This window comes from Pongo pygmaeus, chromosome 5 (assembly GCF_028885625.2).
Source record: "Pongo pygmaeus isolate AG05252 chromosome 5, NHGRI_mPonPyg2-v2.0_pri, whole genome shotgun sequence".
NCBI lineage: Eukaryota > Metazoa > Chordata > Mammalia > Primates > Hominidae > Pongo > Pongo pygmaeus.
In genome coordinates, this window is record NC_072378.2 from 163,974,671 (window position 1) to 163,992,532 (window position 17,862).

The 17,862-nt window shown below is 41.0% G+C and overlaps 1 protein-coding gene across 3 annotated transcripts in view; it reads left to right on the plus strand.

Moving 5' to 3' along the window:
- Positions 1–17,862, plus strand: part of PACRG (parkin coregulated) — a 590,797-nt gene that overhangs the window by 561,806 nt on the left and 11,129 nt on the right. The window lies entirely within an intron of this gene.

Consider the following 17,862-nt stretch of genomic DNA (forward strand, 5'->3'; position numbering starts at 1 on the left):
TCTGACTCTGGTGATTCAGAGATCAAGGCACCTTCACAGATTTTCATAAGCAGAGGCTGGGGAAGGAACCCCAGCAGGAAGAAATGACTCAAGCCCAGATGAGGAGGTGGGGAGGCCCTGACTCTTGTCTGGGGGTAACAATCGTGGTTTAACTGGAGCCTGATTTTGCTGTGAGGGAGGATTTGAAGACAATTGGCCTGAAGCCCATCATGTAGGGCTTAATGCCAGGCCAAGGGAGCTGAAATTTATTCAACAGATAATGGTACATTTCTGAAGGTTTTCCCCAGTGGAGAAATGCAACACGAGCTGAGCTAACGAAGGTTTAAGTAGGCAGTGGAAAAAGGTGAATTTAAAGGGATAGAGAGAAGGAAGGAGAGGGCGATGGGGAGGTTATTCCAACAGGAAGGTAAATTTGGAGACAGACCATAAGGGACAAAGTGCGGTGGTGGCAACAGAAACAGAAAGGAAGACCAACCTCGACAATCGAGGGGCTGGGGGATAGGATGGGCTTAAGCCAGCTCTTCCTACACTTTTACAAGTGGCAAGACCAAACTCTTTTGGTAGCATAATCCAATGTCTTAACATTTTTCATGGAACAACATTTTCACTAAAATGAAGCATAAGAAATTCAGAATGGAGGAGGAATTGTTATGGGAAACTATCATTGGGCCCATGGTTTTTTTGTTTTGTATTTTTGAGATGGAGTCTTGCTCTGTCATCCAGGCTGGAGTGCAATGGCACGATCTCAGCTCACTGCAACCTCCACTTCTGGGTTCAAGCGATTCTCCTGCCTCGGCCTCCTGAGTAGCTGGGATTACAGGCATCTGCCACCATGCCCAGCTAATTTATTTATTTATTTATTTATTTATTTATTTATTAGTAGAGGTAGGGTTTCACCATGTTAACAGGCTGGTCTCAAACTCCTGACCTCAGGTGATCCACCCTCCTTGGCCTCCCAAAGTGCTGGGATTACAGGTGTGAGCCATCATGTCCAGTCCCCAATGTTTGTTTTAAATGGCACACAATTTGAAAACATCTAAATTTCCTGACCATTTGGCTAACCTTAATACTCTTTAATAATATTGAGTAATCTAAGCCAGATTAGTTCAAAGTTCTGTTTCTTTCGATTTCTTTAAAAAGATTTTCCTCCATTCCTTGTGCGTTGCTATTACAGAAGACGGATGTTACCTTCTGATCGATGAGCAGGCAATCTCACAAACTTGCAAGGATTTTTTTCAAAGATAGAAATAGATATAGATTGATCCTGAATGTAAACATCAAGCATAGGGCTAATATTTAGACATTTTCCCAGTGTATCCAGGGATTATTTGAGTCACCAGAAAAGATTTTTCGTGACTTTCCTTTATTCTTAACATGAAAAGTTTAGCAGCAAGTCAAGTTTCTGGAAAATCCAATGAACCATCTTTTTCTTTGGAGAGCTTAACGACACCTAGGTCATCAACGACAATCAACAATGAACTATTGATTTTAGCTGTAATGATCAGATGGCAGTGCCTTAAATCCTTCCTGGCAGGGATGGCAGCATTGCATGCACATGTAAATGCGCACGTGCCAGGGTAAGCCAGTGTGTGGGCACCAAAGTTACCTCTGTGGTTTGGAACATCCAGAGGCCCAAAGCCAGCCCTTAGCTCCATGCAGGTAAAAGGGTAAGAAAGTGCAACAGTTAAAGCAAAACAATGGAGTGAAGTCTCCTGTGCTTATTTCTGAGTAATCAAAGCAGCTGTATAACCACAAGGCAGCTGTCCCAGGCCAACTGCTGACCGTGTAGCTGACAGTTACATCATGAACTATGGGAATGTGATTTTTAGAAATTTCACTTATTACCTACCTACCCATAGTTCATGAGATGAAAAAGATTTGTAACTAAAATATGTAACTTCCACATAAAGAATCGGGGAATTAAGAGGACATATAACAAGGTAAACATGCATAATGACAGTCCACATTACCATTAGAGAAAGTGAACATAAATACTCAAATATTAAAGTAAGGTATACAAGGAATATAGGTAATACAGTGTTGTGATTTTTAAGTGGAATTTTTAATCATTTTTGGAAACTAAATAAAAATACAGAAGAAAGTATATGTTTTCTCATCGTAAATATAAAAGAAATAACTGTGAAAAGAAAATGACAATACTAACCACATTTTGATACATTCTCATAAAGTCTAGTAACAATAACTTCTAGCACTTTAAAGTTTTCTACTTCTGACCTAGATTTTATTTTTGCCAAGACACAGCCTAGCCTGATAGCTCCAATAGCAATTACAGAATATGACCCAATTTTTTCTTTACCCCCAAAATATGAATTAACATTTTTTTGGTTAGGTAACAGAAGATATTTTAATGAAAATGATCTAAAACAAAAAATGCAATTGTGGTAAAATAGATGAGGAAATTGTACTTCTTTGTATTAAAATATTTTTCAAAAAACATTAAAAATATATTAATGAGAATTTAATCTCATATAAGAAAGTTAATATGCTATAATATTGCTTTATGTATGTTTATACAAAATTTCAGGGAAGTAAAACAAATTATGTCATCATAATATTATTTTGTATCCCCTACAGAAATATTTTTGTAAAACCACTAAAAAAGTGTATTACAGACTTAGTGAGGAGGCTACCTGTAAACAAATTATTTTCATGGAGAAGCAAGGAAAATTACTAAAAACAAAATTTACATTTAAAATGTAGTCAATAAAGGTCAGGTGGTCAATGTTGGTGTCAGTTTTCCCCCAATGTAAAATGGCAGCCCAAGAAGAAGAGAACCGTTGGAGAAAATTTGAAAGGAAAGACATATTTTTAAGGATCAGTTAGGAACAACTTTTTATTTTCTTTTATAGTAAATTTTCTGACAGCCATATCCTTGCATTTAAATTCTACCAATCACAGTGACTCAAAATTATAATTTGTAATTATAATTGTTAATTGCTTAATGAATAATTAATTTCACAGATAATTTGAAAGCTATAGATGGATGATAGATTAGCTAGATAATAATAGAGAATTTTAAGATTAGAAGGAAAACAGTTTTCATCTGAATAATATGTCCATTGTAAAGAAATGTTTTTAAATGGTATTTTTTATTTCACTTTGTTTTCATATATATCACAACTGCATTTCTCAGCCAGAGCATCTATAAAGACATTTCATTATTTTGCATATGGTGGTTTCCCTTTGATGTTTGGTAGTTGAACTTAACCTTTCCGTACCATGGGCTCCTCATCTGTAAAAATGTGAGCAGTAACATTATCAACTTTTCAAGATTGTTGTGGGGATTAATGAGAATTCAAATTAAATAAGCTAACTGTACTTAAATGCTTAGCATAGTGCCTGACACACAGTAAGAATTAAAATTTAGGTCAAACCACATGAAATTGACATTTTTTAGCCAAAAATAGTTGAATATTGATAATGTTGTCTGGTTCATTATAAAGCAGTATTCACTTTTATAATTGTTCTAGGCTACATGCCTATTTTTAAAAACATAAATGATACAAAAGAAAAAATGACACGGACCAAAATGTATTTTAAAACCAAGTAATCCAAAGATTAGGAGGAACTCCTGTCCTAAAGTGATAACAAGGGCAACCATAGGGAATTTCTGTGTTCATTGGGTTTGGCCGCACCGACCCTGAGTGCCCTTAGCAAGGAAGCCGACTGTAATGGAAACAGCCAAGGCTTCAACTTTAGGTTGACCTGAGATCAAATCCCACTTTGACAATTTGTTCATCCGTACAGTGGGTTGATTTGGAATATTAATGAATGCGCCATGAACTCCTTGAATTGATCTTATTAGGGAAGTGAAAGAAACTAACATTTTTTAGTACCCGATAATTGCCAAGCTTTCGGCTAGGTGCCGTCTACAAATTAATTCATTTAATTGTTAGAACTACCATGTAAGAAGCACTGATACTGTTATTATAATAATGATTATAATTATAGCAAACTCTGCTGCAGGACTTACTAGTAGATAGCAGCTGCTTTGCATGTATACCCTATTTAACCTTCACAGCCACATGCTAACATAGATCCCTGGGAGGAGTATTCGAGAGTTTTTACCATCATCTTCAGCATCATGGCCAACCTCATAGAATTAAGGATTAAATGAAGGAGCATGTATAAAACTCCTAGCCTGATGCCTGACACCTTGCTTCCTACAGGGCCAATTCAGGGTCCTTGTCCTGTGCCCTGAGGCCCTGAGTAGCCCCGGCCTTCTGCTGTCAGAAGGGCCTCCTTAGCAAACCCCAGGCAGTTCTAAGCTCTATAACCCAGAGCAGCAGGAGGCTGTCTTCATACCGCAGCCCCTTGGGGGTGTTAGGAGACTCGTGGAAACCCATTTTACTTTATTCTTCGGGAAATATAGACCCCCAAAGTTCTATTTCTTGCCAAAAGCTCTAATTTGCTACCTTATAGTGGTCAGGTTTTTGCGGTAGAATAGTAGAACTAATTAAAAAGGGAGTCCATTGAGTTCCTTCAAGCAGAAAACAATCATAACAGGACTTAAAGGAATTTAGTATTTTGAGTAATTTTCTTCACCTTCAGGCATTTTTTTTTTTTTTTTTTTTTTTTTGAGATGGAATCTCGCCCTGTCGCCCAGGCCAGGCTGGAGGGCAGTGGCACAATCTCCGCTCACTGAAAACTCCACCTCCCGAGTTCAAGCAGTTCTCTGCCTCAGCCTCCCAAGTAGCTGTGATTACAGGCACCCGCCACCACCCCTGGCTAATTTTTGTACACACCCAGCTAATTTTTGTATTTTTAGTAGAGACAGGATTTCACCATCTTGGCCAGGCTGGTCTTGAACTTCTGACTGAGTGATCCACTTGCCTCGGCCTCCGAAAGTGCTGGGATTACAGGCGTGAGCCACCGCGCCTGGCCCACCATCAGACTTTTTACATGGAGAATGTTTGGGGGCCCAGTGATGTAGTTCTTTATGGGATTCATAAAAGGTTTCCTGACAGACACACTTCTTGAGTAATGACTGTAGCACGCAGAGATATGTGCAGCCCAGCCATTTATTTCACGCATTTTAATGTACTTTGGTCTTTCAGATAGGGCAATAATTAGACCTGCCAGTAGCTTTTCGATATGAGAAAAACCACTTTAAATGCTTCACACTGATTTCTGTAAACAGCTTGCTTTTTCTTGATTTATAATGTTATCTCTTCTAACAGGCCATAACTACATAAAAGGACATGAAAAAAGTAAAAGAAATACCCAGATAATTCACATGTACTGAACTATCTATCCAAACCATTATTTTACCTTAACTTGAATAGCTGTCAATTGTCGATCTGATTTTGCAATAGCTCACTGCCTATCAGAAATTCCAAATCTTTTTGTAATGTTTGTTTTTAACTTTCAAACCTGCTCCCAATGTAATATCTTTCTTCCTGCGACAAAGCTTTGTTTCCTTAGTTAAACTGAAGTAAGACTATGTAAAGACTTTATCTCCCTATTATTCACTAAAGAGGGTGAACAAAATCACCAGACCTCAAAACAAAATTGACACCACGGTGCTTACTGGTGCTTAAAGGGGATGTCAGCACACCCACTGAAATACTTCTCCAGTGGAGGTCACGGTTCAGGTTGCTGGCATGGTTTTATAAGGAGGCTCGTGTTGCAGCTGTCTGCACTGTCCCTAGCCTGAAGATAAATAGCAGACTTCAGTTTCCACTGCTACTGGTCTTTTAACCTTCAATAAGAACAAATGCTTCTGCCTTAGCTTCGTCTGCCTCCTCCAAGTTCATCTCCCAGGACCTAGTGAGCCATCTCTTATCTATTTCCTTCCCAGCCTTCAGCCTGGGCTTCCTAGAGGTCAAGAGCATCCCAGCCCACTCTTATCTTTAGAGGCTCCCCATATATTAAAAAATGTAGAAATGCCAACACAAGTTCAAATCAATTGCGATATATCATGAATGTTTACATTGAACAAATTCACACTTTTCACATGCAAACCAAAATAACAATGACTTTATGTGTAGCCTCATTGAGACTTAATCCAATTTAAGACACTTTGTAAACCTGAGGGCTGCACCCAGAAGTATGATTTCTTGCCTCTGATTAGCGACCCCTCACAGCCACCTGATGGGTGGGTGGGTGTGCAGTCATAAGGATGTAAAGCAAGCTTTTTAGAAACCTAATTCACTGTAAATGTGCCTCCTTCTGTATATGACCGTCCATTCAGCTTCTCACAATGATGGACTGACCGTGCAGTGTCCTCTGCATTGCTTAACACAATCCCTGCAATTCTTCGGTGCCCAGGGTGCTGCCCGGGGTCACCTGGGCACCTTTAGAAGTGATAGTGACTCTTCAGCACATCTCTCTGCTCTCTGAAATAGTGCTTATTGCATCGGTCAAAAAGAAATGAATGCTGGAGTAGCTTGTGCACACCAAAAAATCTAACTTCTGAGATCTTCTGGTCCACTCCCTAGCTTCCCAGGGTGATAAGATGAGACTTTGTTTCTTTTATAACTGCTACCCAGTAGACAAATAGGCCAAAGATAAGAACAAATCACTCTCACAAAGGAAAAAAAAAAAAAAGCCCACACAGCAAAATAATACATGGGAAAAGGTTAACCCTTCTTAGTAATTAGAAAAATGCTAACTAAAGCAACCTTAGAGTAGCATTTTATAGACACTGGATTAGCAAACACAATTTTAATTCTAACACCCAATGCTGTGATAAAGCAGGCACCCATATGTGTTGCTGGAACATCATACACTGGCCTAACCTTTCTGAACAATCAATGTGGCAGCCTATACCAGTAACCACAAAATGTTCATATTCTTTGAAGCAGTAACCTCACTTTTGAGAATTCTTTCAAGGAAATAATACAACTAAGGAAAAAGACTTTATGCACAAAGATGTTGATTGCATCACTAACAAAAATTGTGCAAATCTGGAGGTAGACTTAATGTCTCTAGCCAGAGAAGAAGAGCTGAGTAACTTGTATTCCTTCCACTCCATAGCTATTAAACAGCCATGACAAATGATAATTAGGTGTAGCAGATACCAGTGTTGAAAACCCCAGATGCCATAACTTGGTGAAATCATCCTCTCCGGTAACAAGGCATTCCAACTTCAAGGTCTTTGCCTTTGCTGTTCTGCACTGCACGTCCTTCTCAAGCTTATTTCTTTCTCCCAAGCCGACTTCTCCACACTAAGATGTCGGCTTAAATTTAATTTTCCCAGGGAGATCTTCTGGATCATCAGAAGGGCCTGTAGTGGCCCCCCGAGTCCATCTGTACCACATCACCTTCTTTCCGTTCCTTGCCAGGACTTCTCACTCTGAAGTACTCTTATTTAATGGTTGGTTACCTGGCATATTACCGGACTCCTCTGCCAGAATGTGAGCCCCCAGTCTACATTCCCACTCTAGTCCAATAATCTATCCTCAGCTGCCGAAGCTCTAGAACACAGCTGGTCTTCTTGAAATCACAGAATTTGGATGATGACATCTGAGTTCATATTAGAAGCTGGATTTATTGCCTTGTTCTTTTATCCTCCGACTGGGAAGCCAGTTTACAAACAGACACTGATCTAAGCACTAAGCAGGCCATGTGGCCAAATGAAGAGAGCTATATTTCACCAAGGCAAATGCTCCAGCTGTTGCTCTGGGGGTCCTTCCCACCACCCAAGCCCCATAGACATGTCAGGAACCATCAGCCTGACCTGCCCGCCCTGCCCTGCAGCCAGAGCCTACCTGTGATGAGGAGAGTGTAGGATGGAGTCGGTGTCCTCAAGGCCAGGAAGGTTGCCTGTCCCTCAGCACTTCCTCTGCCAGACTACCTTGACTCCCCAAATTCCCACCACTGGATCTGCTCCTTTGAGCCAAAGGTGTCTGTAAAAACTAAACATAGGCCGGGCACTGTGCTCATGCCCGTAATCCCAGCACTTTGGGAAGCTGAGGCGGGTGGATCATGAGATCAGGAGTTCGAGACCAGCCTGGCCAACATAGTGAAACCCCGTCTCTACTAAAAGTACAAAAATTGGCTGGGCATGGGGGCGCGTGCCTGTAGTCCCAGCTACTCAGGAGGCTGAGCCAGGAGAATCGCTTGAACTGGGGAGACGGAAGTTGCAGTGAGCCGAGATCGCACCACTACACTCCAGCCTGGGCAACAGAGGGAGACTCCGTCTCAAAACAAACAAACAAACAAACAAACAAACAAAATATATAGCCTAGACTGAGGACCCACCATCACATGGCAAGTCTTTAAGTCCAGGGTCTTGCTGATAGAAGCACGTAGGGGGCACAGAGCTCCCAGTACAGATATTTCCAAGAGGCTGGAACTAAGTGGAATGACCTATCCGGAGGCCTTGGGCAGGTGAAGGACAACGGAACTCTGGGAGGCAACACCGGGGTGAAGCCAGAAAATCAGTTGAGCCCTTTGCCCAGGTCTCCATCAGCCTCTGGAGGTTTACATTTTCCAGATCTAAGGTGGCAGGCGCCAGACTTAGTGGAAGCTTGGTGAGTGAGCCTGCGTGCCAGAACATTTGCCTCAGTTTACTCGGCGCTCTGAGTCTACTCTGCAGACGACTTTGAATTTGGAAGCCTGGTCCGGGGCAGGAGCTCTGATGTCTACCCCATCCCAAAGGGCCTAGGACCATGGCGCTGAAGAGTCTGGAAGAGGACAGAGGGTTTCTTTGGGCTCAGAGGCCAACGTAGCAATCTATGCAGAGAAGGTGGCGGTAGATGCGGGGATTTTCACCTCAGTGGAGAAGCAGGAAGGAGTCTCCTCGATGCCTCCGCCCTCACTCTCTTCCTGCAGGGAAAGATGTGAGCCAGGATGCTGCCAATGCCTCTTTCTGTCTCCTGCTTAACGGGGCTGTCTCCTCATGGCCAGCAATGGGCAAGGAGATAGTCTCTCTGTCAATTCAGCTACTTGTGTGACACAAATTGGAATTATAACACATGTATTAAGTGCCTTTGGATACCCTGCCTCAAAACACAAAATCAGGAAACAGGAATATAAATTATTTTGCAAATATTAAATCCCATAGTGATACTACAAAAGAATGACCTTTTTGTGGCTTGAAGCACAAGTATCAGGTGTGCATTTGAAAATAAAATCTGCTTCCTCCTGTGAGTTTAGTAGGTCCACATCCGCTGCTTCCCATGAGTTTAGTAGGGCCACATCCGCTGCTTCCCATGAGTTTAGTAGGGCCACATCCACTGCTTCTCATGAGTTTAGTAGGGCCACATCCGCTACTTCCTCCCATGAGTTTAGTAGGGCCACATCCACTGCTTCCCATGAGTTTAGTAGGGCCACATCCACTGCTTCCTGTTGGCTTATCAGGCCTGCATCTCTCACAGTCAGCCAGCAGTCTAAGGAATGGGCCAGTCATGAGCTGTGCTCCTAAATTTGGAAAAATCAGGACTTTGTGGAGACAAAAAGGAAGTAAACAGAGCTACCATCCTTCAGATGACCACGTCTGGGTGCCATTTGCAGAAGAAGAGCCAGTCTTTTCCCCATTCAGTTAAGCACCAACATATTGAACTATATCTGACAGAAAACGGAACGATTAAGTGTAAGCTTAAGCTATAAATTGTTTGCTCATAAAGTCCTACAACCAAGTATCTTAATCAGAGTTGTAAGCAGGGTGCGAGGTACCAGTCTAGACTAAAAAAACTCATAAAGGGACATCCCAAAGATGAGGGCTCCAAGTTCAAGGTGAGTCCAGATAACAATGTCCTGCTCTCCCTCATGGCCTGAGGATGAAGCAGCTGCTCTTTAAAAGTGTTGCTCCTTTGTGAGGTTGTAGAGTAAACCCATTTTATTAAACAATAAAGCAAAAAACACTCCATGGCGTTCTGTGGGGCTACACTTCCTGTCCTTTCCCAGATGAGAGTTATATGATGGCCAGTCTACTCTTACCTGGGAGCTACAGTATAGACAAAATAGCAGCTGCAGTAATAATAATTGTCGAAATTTATCAACAGCATGTTAAATTAATATAAACGTAATGCATATTATCTTATTTTTGTCCTGGAACCTGTCCTTACAGATGGATATTATTTCCCCTGTTTCAGTGAAGCTGGGATGCATGGCCATTTGTGTTCAACAAGAGCATGCCTCCGCCCCTCAGGGGTCCTGTTGTTTCATTTCCAAGCTGCCTTTGTCCAGACTAATCTTAATGCCCTGATTCAGGAGAAAGCCATCGGGTACACTAAACTGAGGAATTTTAAGAGATAAAAATGTAACTCGGACAAATAAATATCCTTTATTCAAAAGTATCAAAAGTCAGCATATTTCACCTATCAACATTTCCAACAAGCTTCAGTGTCTATTGTGCAAACCCAATTTTGCTGCTGTGGCAAATTAAATGGCCACATTCAAAATTCCCCCCCACAGTTTAGATACTGTTCTCTCTCTCTCTCTTTTTTTTTGTTTTGTTTTTGTTTTTTGTTTTTTTGTACGGTGTGGCCAAAACTTTGATTGGGCTTTAAAGCCTTAAACATTTGTAAAAATATCAGGCAAGCTCAAGCATTTTCAGACTATGTCCTGCATTAATATACTTGGGGCAAAATGGATGTCTCTTGCCACATTTAACTCACCAGTGTAGAAGCTGATAAAGGCTGATAGCCAGAGCTTGGAAAGATATTTCTAGGTTATTTTTAACTAAGACAGTTGTAAAAGGCTTGATGGATTTAACTCCGTCACTTTCAGAGCAGTTAACTGAGTTCAGCCGGCAGACTGCTTTGATTTGTTCATTAAATGTATTATGTTTGCATTACTTGAGTTCATTTGATGAGATATTCCCACTCTGTAAAATATCCAGCTAAGGATTTGGAAATCTATTCAAATTTTGCACCCATTAATTCATTTTAGAATTTTCAAAGAGTGGGTACTTTAGGCAAGCTGAGATATATCCCAAATATTCAGGGAAACATCCAATCTACAGAAATGGTGTAGCGTGTTTTTTCATCGTAAGCACGATTGGTGAGTTTATCCATTTAATTATTTTTCTCAATAGAACAAGCAGTACATCAAGGCCATGAGAATCTTTTACTTTGTAGCTCTGTGCCCTGCTGTGCAGCCCAGTCACCTACAATGATTCAGCCCTATCTTGTTACAATGGTGAGCACTGGGATGGCTATGCAAAGGCTTCTAAGTTCCGAGTTCACCATTTTAGAAATGCGTTTCCCCATAATTCAATGTGTTTGCTGATAACATTTATTGGAAATCTGAGATGAGCAGGGTGAGGGGGCCAAGCCTGTAATCCCAGCACTTTGGGAGGCCAAGGCGGGTGGATGACTTAAGTCCAGACGTTTGAGATCAGCCTGGGCAACATGGCAAAACCCCGTCTCTACAAAAAATAAAAAAATTAAGCAGGCGTGGTAGTGCTTGGTCCCAGCTACTCGGGAGGCTGAGGCAGGAGAATTGTTGGAGCCCGGGATGCCGAGATCGCAGTGAGCTGAGATCGTGCCACTGCACTCTAGCCTGGGTGACAGCGTGAGACCCTATCTCACAAAAAAGAAAAAAGACATCTGAGATGAATTTTTATTTTTGTGCCTCAATTACAGAAAAAAAAATCAGCGCTGAAAACGGGTTGTATCTGGTATCATTAACATTACCTGGAAATGGAGAAGTCTGATAGCAGCTGCCAGGCTGGCTCATTTTTAAAAGTTTTCACCACCAGTGTAGAGGTGGTTACAATTATTTCCAGTAGGTTTTATCACTCCTGAGGGCAGCCATCAGTAGTTCTTTTCCAATCAAAATCATCTATTTTGCTGTTTTGCGAGCTGGTTGAAAATTACCATGTAGCTATGAAAGAAACCATATAAAACAAAACTTAGATATTAAATGAAAGCACTATAAAAATCCAACATGTTCTTCTTCTTGGAGCAAAAGCTGCTAAAAAGTAAATGGGGCCAGGTGCAGTGGCTCATGCCTGTAATCCCAGCACTTTGGGAGGCTGAGACGGGTGGATCACCTGAGGTCAGGGGTTGGAGACCAGCCTGGCCAACATGGTGAAACCCCATCTCTACTAAAGAAAAAAAAAATACAAAAATTAGCCAGGCATGGTGGCAGGCACCTGTAATCTCAGCTACTAGGGAGGCTGAGGCAGGAGAATCACTTGAACAGGGAAGGTGGAGGTTGCAGTGAGCCAAGATTGAGCCGTCGCACTCCAGCCTGGGTGACAGAGCAAGACTCCATTTCAAAAAAAAAAAAAGTAAATGGGATAATCTCATTTTTCACTTTGAAAAAAAAGTTTTTTTCTTCTCAAATATAAAGATGATCCAGGTAAACCCCACTTTAAGTTGAGTAGTATATTATTGAAAAGCAGACAGATGAAGCTACCTAGCTGTAGAGACCCTCCACATATTGAAGCTCATTTGATCAAACATTTCCAAATTCATGTAAGTGCTATTTCCATGGATAACAACTCACAAATATGTAAATAGTAAACAAAGAATTGGAATTAGGCACATGGTGGCCACTACACCTACCATACAGTTTATTTAGAACTGAGTTTGCTTATATCAGTATCTGGACCCAGTAAACCCACAAGGTAGCAATTTACTTATACTTTCATTCATTCATTTTGCAAGTGCCCAATTTGAATTTGATGCCCACGATGAGGTTTATAACATAATTACAATGATCCTTTCCCCCCACGAGGTGGTAGAAGGCAAAAGGGCTAAGTAAACAGGAAACATCTATGAAGGGTTTTAGAGTAACCTGGAAATAAGCAGCGAGGGGACTACAGGCTAGTGCTCCAGGAATTCAAAAGAAAGAAAGATGATGTGCATGCAAAATCAAAGAGGAAGTAACATTAGCCCTGAACAAAGGTAAGCTTGAGCTTACCAGGAGGAAGAGGGGAGCATATTCCCATGGGGGATTTTAGGCATGAATGAAAATTTCACGCAGTGGGGTCAGTAGGAAATCCAGCCTGAGTGAAGCAGGAGGTCCCACTGTAGAGGAGAATGCAAGTGACTGGCTTCATGAGGGAGATGAGATCACACAGGGGCCAGACTACTGGGGATTTGAATCTGATCCATTATAGAACATGGAGACACTGGTTATTAACCAGAAAAGAAATGATGAGATAAATTGTTCTGCGGGGTAAATTAGGAAGAGGAGGCTTTGAAGATGGAAAGATAAACAGCCTATTAACTATAATCCAGGAGGAACTGGAGTGGGAGGCCTGGCCCCACCGTGTCCCACACAGCAGCAACTGCACAAAGAAAGGAGGGCCGAGGGCAGCCTTTCACCTTCCGAGCCCACACTCGGTGCCTGCGCTCCTCACAGGAGCCTTCCACACTTACCAGGGGGCCATCTGAGGGCCTCCACACCACATTCAATTCCAGCAAGGACTGTTGGAGAACCGCAAGAACCCTTTCCTGAAGGAAACCCAGAGACTCTCCTACTCTTTGTAGAAAATGGGAAGCTTCAACTTTGATTGCTAAACTTTCCCAACATAAGTGACTTCAATGTGGCTTTCTGGTTTGTTTCTTAGGACCATTCAAATACTTGGAAGGTTCCTCCTTTTTACCTTCTCACCCTATTCCTGCGATCCCACAGTTATAGGTTCTCCTCGTGCCTCTGGTCCAATACCAGACGTCCGTCCACTAAGCAGCAATGACGTCCCTGGGCAGTCATGCTCAGCCTGCTCGTCTATCTTGTATATATTAAAGCCTTATAATTTCCTCTTCTAGAAGACTATGTAACTAATATCTACCAGACTAAAAATAAATCATAATAAATGCCCATAAAGATGGGGGGTATGAAATGTGAAATTGATCCTAGACTTTGCCCATACTGACCATGTATTTATGGCACTGAGAGAAAAGTCCTTGAAATCAATCGGCCTTGATTTTTGTCATCCTGCCTGTATCTCTGTGAATGATACTATTTTAAGGACCTGTAATGAAGTAAAGGTAGTGTAATAGTCTATATCATAAAAAATGATATTTTTTGTCATAGCAATTGACTATCCTAGGAAACACTACCCGATTGGTTGCAGCAGCTACAGTATCTCCCCATCACTTACTCACCTGGAACCTCTCTGCTGATGATACGGGGCTAAAGTTCTTCTGTAGGTAGCAAATGTTCTGCTACCTCCTGCTCTCGCTGTGATGACATGTGACACTCGGACCTCTCTTTCTGAACCTTCCCGCCATCATTCTTGCACTTCAGCAGATTCTTACTTTGATTTCTCTTTTTCAGGATCCCAGTATCACTTACTGCTTACATCATTTCACTATGTTTTCTCACCTCTCAAAACCTCAATTTTCTCCCCTGTGAAGGGGAATAATAATAGTATTTAGCTCATAGGGCTATTCTTAGTTTTAAATGACCTAATCTTTGTAAATGACATTATATTGTTGTTATTATTACTCCACCATGAGATAAGACAGCGAGAAATAGATTTAACACAGACAGCTGGACTTAACTCTCTGCTCCTTTTTTGAAGCACTCTGTTCCCCGAATCATGTCGGCCAATAAGAAAAGAGATGAGCTTTTACTTCACAAGCTTGAATTCAGCTTAATTCAATGATGACTGAATCTATTGTTATAATTATCCAGTAGAGGGATAAATTGATGAACCCACCTATTTTTCTTAGTATAACTTTCAGGTCAAAACAGTAATTAATCAGAGAAGACCTTAGCTTGCCTTTTTGTAGTCTTGACCAAATCATTGTCAATTGGTATGTAAAAAAGAAATTAACCCATATAATTGGTCTTTAAAAGCTATATAGACTTACTGAAATAGCAGAATGTAATAGCATTTGGTGTAGGGTGTCAACAAATAATATGAGTTTTGCACAGTGCACTCTTTCTTAACTAGAATTAATTATATAAACATTTGGTCTTTTCAGGTTTTCTTAGAACTTGACTTGACACCTGATTTTGATGCTTATGAGGTTTCTGACTTACTTTCAAGAATTACATAGTTGCTTTGTGATCATCTTTTCAGTTGAAATACAGGCATCCATTGAATAACTGTCATTTCTAAATGCTTATTCCAAAGTTATGTTGCGATATTATAAAAAGTAATGTTAGGTGAATAGAAACCAGAGAGCATCCAAAGTTCAGTCTTTATTCAGAGGCAGTAACTGAGATTCAGAGAAGTTAAATAACCTGCCCATAGTTAAATATCTAGTGAGTTATTGAATATTATAGCTACTAAGTTATTGAAAATTATATCTCAGGCTATTTGCCTTGAAGTCCAGTATTCTTTTCACTATATCAGTATGATCCCATTGTTAGTGTTGTACATTTCATAGATAAATGAATCTACTTTGCAGTTGGACAACGACAATTGTTTAGAAATTGTCATTGTCTGTGTGAGGGAAATTTAGATATTGAATTGACTGTTAGGCCAAGATTCATGATCTCTTCAAGTGACCAATGGCCCCATTCAGAAGATGAAAACGTTTCCTCGAGCTTAGTAGCCTAGTGCTTTAGTGACCCAGCCTTCGGTGTCAAGAAGAGAGAAAGAGAACGAGACATCCAGCTGGGAATCGAGGGCTTACTTCAAAGCTTTTATCTTCAGAGGAAAGAAATCTTGTGAATTTCATTAATGTCAATGAGATCTGAGAAGATTTGAAGTGGGTAAGCCCTTGGGCATCTCTAGCATGCCAGATGCTGTGGTTATTGTAAGTTTTGGTTGAAAAACCACTGCAACTTTGATTCACACACCCATGAACCAAGACTTTGGAAATATCCATTGTGAGGTCATATTTAAGGGAATGTGGGGAACCTTCGGTTTCCAAGAGGACATGAAGTCAGCCAAGGAAGCAGTGGCTAAGCATGGCCCAGACACAGAAACACCCAGGATTCCAAATGGGGAAACACACATTATGGTTAAGGGAGAGAAAAGTTGAGTCCCCTCAAAGTTACATAGCAAAGCTAAAAAAATAGAGTGAAAGAAGCATTTCTTTAGGATTCTAAAAGCAGATAACCTCACAGCTTCTCCACAAAAGGCTCTTCTCTTACTCATTGTTTAAAAAGAAAAAAAATAAATTTGGTCCTAGGTTTTCCCCTGCCTCCTTCTTTTCTTTCTCTCTCCTTCACCTCCAGAAAAGACCAGATTGGAATTCATAGCTGTTTCCCTATAATTATCCAAACTTTATGGGAGAAAACTCTTATTCCTAAATAGGTAACACTATTTCTATATAGTAAATTCAGTCCAAGCTAACCCAAACAAACACATTTCTGGCAAAACAAATGGTGACAATTTAATCTAGGTATTGAAACTGTAAATATCTTAAAAGATAAAATATACCTGTAGCCTTCCTTTTCCCCTTTCTTAATTCATATTAAAAAAAACTCAAAAGCAACCGTTTCTAAATTCGCAAACATTATGAGTTATTGTTAATGACTTTTTTTTTAGTAATACGTTATCTGTTGAATAAATTTCTTTTGAAAATTTTTAGTTTTATTTCACTAAAATTGACATTTCTGCTTAAAAAACAGTAAATACAAACAAGGAGTTTCTGTTTTGGTCATCTCAATCTTTTAACTGCTAAATCCAATAAACACAAAGGGAAAATTTGGCTGGGTGTGGTGGCTCACGCCTGTGATCCCAGCACTTTGGGAGGCCAAGGCAAGCGGATCACTTGAGGCCAGGAGTTCGAGACCAGCCTGGTCAACATGGCAAAACTCTGTCTCTACTAAAAATACAAAAATTAGCTGGGCATCGTGATGCACACCTGTAATCCCAGCTACTCAGGAGGCTGAGGCAGGAGAATCGCTTGAACCTGGGAGGCAGAGGCTGTAGTGAGCCAAGGTTGCACCACTACACTCCAACTTGGACCACAGAGTGAGGCTCCATCTCAAAAAAAAAAAAAAAAAAAGGAAAATTTATTCAGAATCATCCAACAGAGAATCTGTGATGGCTTAGTGTCATCAAGAAACATGATAATAATAAATGCAATGAGTTCCACACGCACAAACCTGCCAAGACCTGAGCCAGGCCCCCAGGGCTCGCTTTCTCTCTCACCACAGCGGATGACATCACTACAACCCAATCAGAAGAAAGCCAGCTTTAGCTGTGACTGATGACGTCAAAGGTTACAGGTCTTAATAGGTGAAAATCCTTTTACTTGGGCCTTAAAGCTCTTGAATTTTTTTAGTTCAGCATTTGAGAATCAAAAATATGCCTTTTCTGGTCCAGAAAGAAACTATTTGATTTCTTCTGTCAGCATTTTTTTTTTAAATTCCACTCAGTGTTGCTTCAGCAAGATTACCTGGCCCCAGTGGAGAACACATGGCAAGCTGATTTCTGCAGTCGGCTTGATTCTGACAAATGCTGGGTACGGAAAGAGCTTGGATCTGGCCTGGGTTCACTCAAGCGCCACGTATGCAAAGTGGCTACGCCTGGCAGCAAATGCTCCACATGCCAACAGCCGGAGCACAGCCCTAGACCAATGGCGGCGCGGCTGAACCACGATGCCTCCACAGCTATTTATTTCAGAGCCTCGGCTTTACGGCTGTCATTCAGCCTTGGATGCGTGGAAAGAGTCAGTCTGCCTGAGTCAATGTCTCGTGCTCCCTGCGGCTAAGGGGAATGTTGTTCTATCAAGATAATCGTCATGTATTTGTCTGAGATAGTTGCTAATTTCTACAGTCAGTTCTACAGTCTAGCTATTGTGTACCTAGGAAGTAACACAAACCATTGTTGTTACTGAGCCTGGAGAGTTGCATCATAAAATTCAAGCTTCCGAAAGCAGGTGAAGAAAGACTGGTAATGATAGTTTTATCATCATCTCAGTCACCACTTAACCATTTCCTGATTCACTCAGGTGGTTTTTAATGGAGTTTCCCAAGTTAGTGTTTCCTGGGAGAATGTTTGGTTCGTTGCCTTCTAACAGCCTCCAGCCC